This window comes from Lucilia cuprina, chromosome 6 (genome assembly GCF_022045245.1).
Source record: "Lucilia cuprina isolate Lc7/37 chromosome 6, ASM2204524v1, whole genome shotgun sequence".
In the NCBI taxonomy this organism is placed as follows: Eukaryota; Metazoa; Arthropoda; class Insecta; order Diptera; family Calliphoridae; genus Lucilia; species Lucilia cuprina.
Window position 1 is genome coordinate 58,408,166 of NC_060954.1, and position 7,134 is coordinate 58,415,299.

General features: G+C 29.8%; 1 protein-coding gene across 3 annotated transcripts in view; it reads right to left on the reverse strand.

Moving 5' to 3' along the window:
• LOC111681708 (rap guanine nucleotide exchange factor 4) overlaps positions 1-7,134 on the reverse strand; it is a 114,900-nt gene that overhangs the window by 73,345 nt on the left and 34,421 nt on the right. The window contains exon 1 of one of the 3 annotated variants that reach the window (XM_046954017.1): positions 584-814. The exons of the other annotated variants lie outside the window; for them this stretch is intronic. The gene's annotated coding sequence lies outside the window, so the exon portion shown is untranslated. Of the gene's footprint in view, positions 1-583; positions 815-7,134 lie in introns of those variants that run through there. 3 annotated transcript variants of the gene reach the window in all.

Below are 7,134 nucleotides of genomic sequence, written 5' to 3' on the forward strand. Positions count from 1 at the left end.
AACCCGACTATAGCCTTGACAACAGACCAGATTATTGATTTAAATATAGAACAATCTAGTTTAGACTATAGTAAAGACTATAGGTTAGACTATTGTTTAGACTCTAGACCAAATTATAGTCTTAATGAGATAAGTAACGTAAACGAGTTAGTTAACGGTCAATGACTAACGGTCAAAGACTATAGCCTTTATACAGTATACCAGTCTACATTTTAAACTAAAGATCCTGCTATAATCTTGACTATAGACTATACTATGCTGTCGACCTATATAGCTTAGACTATAGTTTAGACATGGACCAAACTATAGTGTTAAAGGGTTAATTAAAGATGACATAAGTTCTTTTTAAAACTTGTAATATAACACCCAGTGAGATCATTTGGCCATTTGCAATGTAAGGATCAATTTGCTCAAATATTGGAAAAATCCTTAAGTTCCTACTAATTACAATAAGTTCATCAAAATATGTTTGAGCAAAAACTTTCATGGAAAACAAGTAAATTTTTTGTGAAAAAGTTTTCAATTATTGCTTTTAAAAGTAATTTCAATAAAATTTGCAATTAAATTTTCAATAAAAACATACCTTTTTAATTCACCATTGAAAAATCCACAAATGGAAAAAGTTTTTTAAAATTTTTTTCCCAATTTATTGCAATAGAATAACAGTTAAAAGTAATCCACTCGAAGGTAAATAAATAACAGACACACACACAGTTAAACACTTTTACTAATGCACAAACAAAAATATATTTTTATTTTTTTTTCTCAATTAAATGAAATACAAATTGAAAGGATATTAAGTAAATTTGAAATAAAATGTGGAAAAAACACTTTTTTTCTCTCTTTTTTCAATTAAATGACAAAATTTCACAAAATATTGTTAACAAATTTATTTACTTTTTAATAGCAGGTAGCAGATTTTTTTGCACTGTTAAATTAATATTGATTTGTATTAAAGATTTTTTTCCAACAGCAATTTTATCAATATTTTTTAGTTAATTTTTATTTCTTTTGCAAAGGTGATAAATTTTATTTAAACTCTTTTTTTAGCACTTTTTTTAAATTGTAGGCTTTTTCTTAAGCTGTTTCTAAAAAAAGAAAACTTTTTCTTATTTCTTGTTTTTATTATGGATAGCAATGCTCGTAAAACAGATTATTTGTTTATTCGTTGTCTTAAACTTTAGAAGACACGCGAGACGTAAATTAAACGCATAACGCCCGCGCATTAGTTGTTACTCTACCCACTCGTAAGTGTATTATTGCCATAATATCGCTTCTATATCTCAAAAACAAAACACTCACACACACAAAAACTCACATTCAATATAAACAGATTGTTATGAGACACCGGTTTTAGCTTTCATTTAGACGCCAAATTAAAAAACCACAAATAAAAACACAAAAAAAACACAAAACAGCAAAAAACAAAATTATTAAAAGAAAGCCCACACTTGCATTTGAAAGTAATAAAATTTACACAAAATTATTTTAAACTTTTTTTGTTTTCTTTAAAAAAACCACTTTTGTATCTACATACTTAAACAAATTATTATTGCCAAAAAAAAAAAACACAAATGCAATGTTAATGTATTTTCAAATGTAACGCATATATCATAAAAGGTAAATAATGTTAAGCAAAAAAAATAAATAACGTAAACAAAACTTAAGCAAAAACGTCTTCTTTTATTTTTCGTCGTTGTCGTTTTTAAACTATATACACGCGCGTTGCCCGTCATGTGTTAAGCTAAGCAACGTTCAATTGGTATTAAGAATCAAAAACAAAACAAAAATATATTCAACACAAACAGATTCAGTCGAAATGTAACAAACATACACACTCAAACGCATAACTAAAACACACACACTCATACCTGTTAAGAAAAACTAACCTACACATATACATAGTAGCTACGTTATAGATACTTTCATGCACACGTTCACGATACCACAAAGTTGAAAATAATGGAGAGGTTGGAACAAAAAATGATATATAAACAAAAATCATATGTAGAAAATGTAAACAGAGAACTAAAATTAATTTGCCATAAACAAGATCACACACATGGTCTCTCACATATTAAGATTCTCTTCTAAATAACCCAAATGATCGATGTTTCGAATAATGTGAAGAGTTAAGATTTTTGAGAAAAATTCTGAACTCCGTAATCCTAAATATACATCAGTTTATAGTCATGACTATAGATCAGTCTATAGAACAATTAATATTATTGACAATAAATTACTCTATAGTCTGATTTCTAGTCTTACCTATTGATCAGTCTATAGTCTTACCAATAGATCAGTCTATAGTCTTGACTATAGATCAGTCTATAGTCTTGAATACAGATCAGTCTGTAGTCTTGACTATAAATCAGTCTATAGTATTGACTATAGAACAGTCTATAGTATTGACTATAGATCAGTCTATAGTCTTGACTATAGATCAGTCTATAGTTTTCACTATAGATCAGGCTATAGTCTTGACTATATATTAGTCTATACTCTTGATTATAGATTAGTCTATAGTCTTGACTATATATTAGTCTATAGTCTTGATTATAAATTAGTCTATAGTCCTGACTATAGATCAGTCTACAGTCTTGAGAATAGATCAGTCTATAGTATTGACTATAGATCAGTCTATAGTATTGACACAAGATCAGTCTATAGTCTTCACTATAGATCAGGCTATAGTCTTGACTTTATATTAGTCTATAGTCTTGATTATAGATTAGTCTATAGTTTTGACTATAGATCAGTCTACAGTCTTGACTATAGATCACTCTATAGTCTTGACTATAGATCAGTCTATAGTCTTGACTATAGGTCAGTCTATAGTCTTGACTATAGATCAGTCAATAATCTTGACTATAAATCAGTCAATAGTCTTGACTATAGATCAGTCTATAGTCTTGACTATAGATCAGTCTATAGTCTTGACTATAGATCAGTCTATAGTCTTGACTATAGATCAGTCTATAGTCTTGACTATAGATCAGTCTATAGTCTTGACTATAGATCAGTCTATAGTCTTGACTATAGATCAGTCTATAGTCTTGACTTTATATTAGTCTATAGTCTTGATTATAGATTAGTCTATAGTTTTGACTATAGATCAGTCTACAGTCTTGATTATAGATCAGTCTATAGTCTTGACTATAGATCAGTCTATAGTCTTGAATATAGATCAGTCTATAGTATTGACTATAGATCAGTCTATAGTATTGACACTAGATCAGTCTATAGTCTTGACTTTATATTAGTCTATAGTCTTGATTATAGATTAGTCTATAGTTTTGACTATAGATCAGTCTACAGTCTTGATTATAGATCAGTCTATAGTCTTGACTATAGATCAGTCTATAGTCTTGACTATAGATCAGTCTATAGTCTTGACTATAGATCAGTCTATAGTCTTGACTATAGATCAGTCTATAGTCTTGACTATAGATCATTCTATAGTCTTGACTATAGATCAGTCTATAGTCTTGACTATAGATCAGTCTATAGTCTTGACTATAGAGCAGTCTATAGTCTTGATTTTAGATCAGTCTAGTCTTGACTATAGATCAGTCTATATTCTTGTCTTGACAATAGATCAGTCTATATTCTTGTCTTGACTATAGATCAGTCTATATTCTTGTCTTTACTATAGATCAGTCTATATTCTTGTCTTGACTATAGATCAGTCTATAGTCTTGACTATAGATCAGTCTATAGTCTTGGCTATAGATCAGTCTATAGTCTTGACTATAAATCAGTCTATAGTCTTGACTATATATCAGTCTATAGTCTAGACTATATATCAGTCTATAGTCTTGACTATAGATTAGTCTATATTCTTGACTATAGATCAGTCTATAGTCTTGACTATAGTTCAGTCTATAGTCTTGACTATAGATCAGTCTATAGTCTTGACTATAGATTAGTCTATAGTCTTGACTATAGATCAGTCTATAGTCGTGAATATAGATCAGTCTATAGTCTTGACTATAGCTCAGTCTATAGATCAGTATTTAGTCTTGACTATAGATCAGTCTATAGTCTTGACTATAGATCAGTATGTAGTCTTGACTATAGATCAGTCTTTAGTATTGAGTAAAAAAGTTTGGTCAAGTGGGTTGTTTACAGACCTACTACACATGCATGTGTTGTTTATTTTTGTTATCTCTGTGCTAAGAAGAAAAAAGTTCAATCATTCTTAAATCAGTTTGTGTTTTTTAAGATAAAACGGAAATACTTTTATTTCCCCCTTATAACTTGCTTTAAGGTGAGAAAGAGGTTAAATAAACGATTTGTAACGAGAGTGTAAAGAGTTTTCTAAGTTTTACAAGTAGGTAGTGAAATTAAAATACATTTTAAAGAATAGTGAAGTAAATTATAAAAATAGTTTTTAATTAGAATTTTTTTCAATTTTATTGACGAAGCTTTCTATTAGTGCAGAATGAATTTGATTTTAAAACTAATCTGTAGTTAAAAGATTGTATAATATTTAAAATCTCAAAAAAATTGCAAAGTAATTTCCTTACAAACATTCTAAACTTCCCACCTTTAGAGGTTTACTCTTTGGAATCAGAAAACAAAGTTACCAGCAGTTCTGTTAAAGTGTTGTTTTTCACACTGGTTTTGGTGGCTGATGTATGTGGCACGTTACAGTTTTTGTTAAAGAAAAGTTGAATAAAATAGTAGAGAATTTATATTAGAATACATACACTTGAGTCTCAATTAACGTCGTTAAGGAAAAGTTTACCCTGCAGCATTTGAAGGGAGTCTAAAGGTTTATTTTGTAAACTAATAAGATGATATGTGTTTTGTAATCACTGAGAGTACTGAGAGAGTTAATTTACATAATTAATCTTGTGACCAACTGTGTTAGGTAAAACCACTAAAACTGCAGGGTTTTAATTTTCACTTGTAGATATGTTCCCTTACACTGTTATTCTAAAATTATGATTTACATAAATTTATTACTTATTTTTTTTGTTTGTCGCTTAGTCGACTTGCTTGTCCGTCCGTCTGTCCATCTGCATTTTTAAGTACCCGTACATGTGTTTGTTTATGAATTTTTATTTTGTTTTTATTGTTCTGTAAACAATTCATTAGTTTATTTGTTTATTTATTTGTATCTGTGTGTACATATGTATTTATTTGTATTAATATATTGTCATAATATTTTTATGTTTTAACTGTTGTTGTCTTGTCTCTTGTGTTGTTTTTTATTATTGTCTTATTGTCGTAATTTATGTCTACCTCCTCAGTGCCTGAAGTATTGATTCTAATAAAATGTTTAAATTAAAGAAAAGAATGCATGAATGAATGAATGACTGAGTAAGTGAGTGAGTGAATTCTCTAGAGTTATTTGCATATTTGTTTGTTTATTTGTTTGTCTATAGAATGCTTAGGTGCAGATACATTGTTTGCAGCAGTAGCTGTTGGATTTTATTAGTAAATCGCTATTTTACTTGCTAAAACATGTTTCAGTTTTTATTATTGTCATTCAGTCAGTCGGTCGGTCGGTCGGTACAATTGTAAAGAAGTTAAAAAGGAAATTTTACATTTAAGTGATAAGCGAGCAAATCACGCACACAATTTTATCATGTAAATAGAACAATAGATAAAAATGTAGGTGAAATAATAAAGTTTATTCACCAAGCAGGAAATGGCTTAAGTATGTTAGAAAAAAAGTAAGAATAAATATTTCGAAAATTACCGATCTATTTCGAAAATTATCGATCTATCTATGCTTTATAGATCAGTCTGGACTGTCGATTAATTAGTTCACTCTCAGTGATAATAGTTTTGTCTAATTATAATCTTATAGATCAGTTAATAGTCTTTACTAGAGTTCAGTTAATAGTCTTTACTAGAGTTCAGTCTGTAATTTTGTCTATAGATTAGTCCGTAGTCTTGACTATTGTCCAGTCTTAGCTGGTGACCAGAATATAGCCTCTGCGAGTGATTATCTTATATTATTTTTCTATTGATCAGTATTTAGTCTTGACTCTTGATTAGTCTATAGAATTGACTACTCTTTTTGTCTAGTGATTAGACTAAAATCATAACTATAGATCAGGCAATAGTCTTGACTAGTGATCAGTCTATAGTTCTGTCTTTTGATCAGTCCATTTTCTTAACTATTAACCACTCTCAGCTGGTGATCAGTCTATAGTCTTTGCTAGTGATTATTGACGCTTTATCAGTATATAGTACTGACTACTCTTCTTGTCTTGTGATTAGTCTATAATGATAACTATAGATCAGCCAATAGTCTTAACTAGTGATCAGTCTGTAGATCTGTCTATTGATCTGTCCATAGTCTTGACTATTACTGGTGATTAGTCTATAGTCTTTGCTAGTAAATTATCTTACTTTATTTTTATTTTGATCAGTATTGACTACTCTTCATTCTATAGTCTCGATTAGTGATCAGATTATAGACTCGAAAAGTGATCAGTCTGCGATCTGGGCTACTAATTATGGTGACTTTGGATCACTCTATTGCTTTGATTTTAGGCCAGTCTCTACTAGTGAATTTTTTTTTATTTTGTTATTTTTTTTCAGCAGTCTCTAGTCTGGACTAGTGATCAGTCAATAAACTTGACTTTTGATCAATTTATAGTCTCGACTAGTGATAAGTCTGTGGTTTTGTTTGTTAATCACTCAATAGTAATGCCTATAGTTCAGTCTATAGTCTTCACTTTTCATTATTCTATTGTCTTGACTATTGATCAGTTTATAGCCTTGGGTTAGGATCAGTTTATGAAGTCGGCTAGTGATCGGTCCAAAATCTTGTCCGTTGATCGGTCTTTAATCTTGACTAGTGATCAGTTTAGTGATCAATCTATATGTTCGACTTGTGAATAGCCTACAGACATTTGGACCTTTGAAGTCTTGACAAATAATTATCGTGAAGTTTTGTCATTAGATCAGGCTGTAGTTTTAATTATTGAACATCCTATCAATTAAGATCAGTCTAAGCTCTCGACTATAGATCAGTCTGTAGCCTAGACTAGTTTACAGTCTGGACTAGTCTATATATATAAAATTCTAACGTTACTGACTGACTGACTGATTGACTGATTCATCATCGCACAGCCTAAACGGTTAAAGCTAAAGAGCTGAAATTTGGACAGG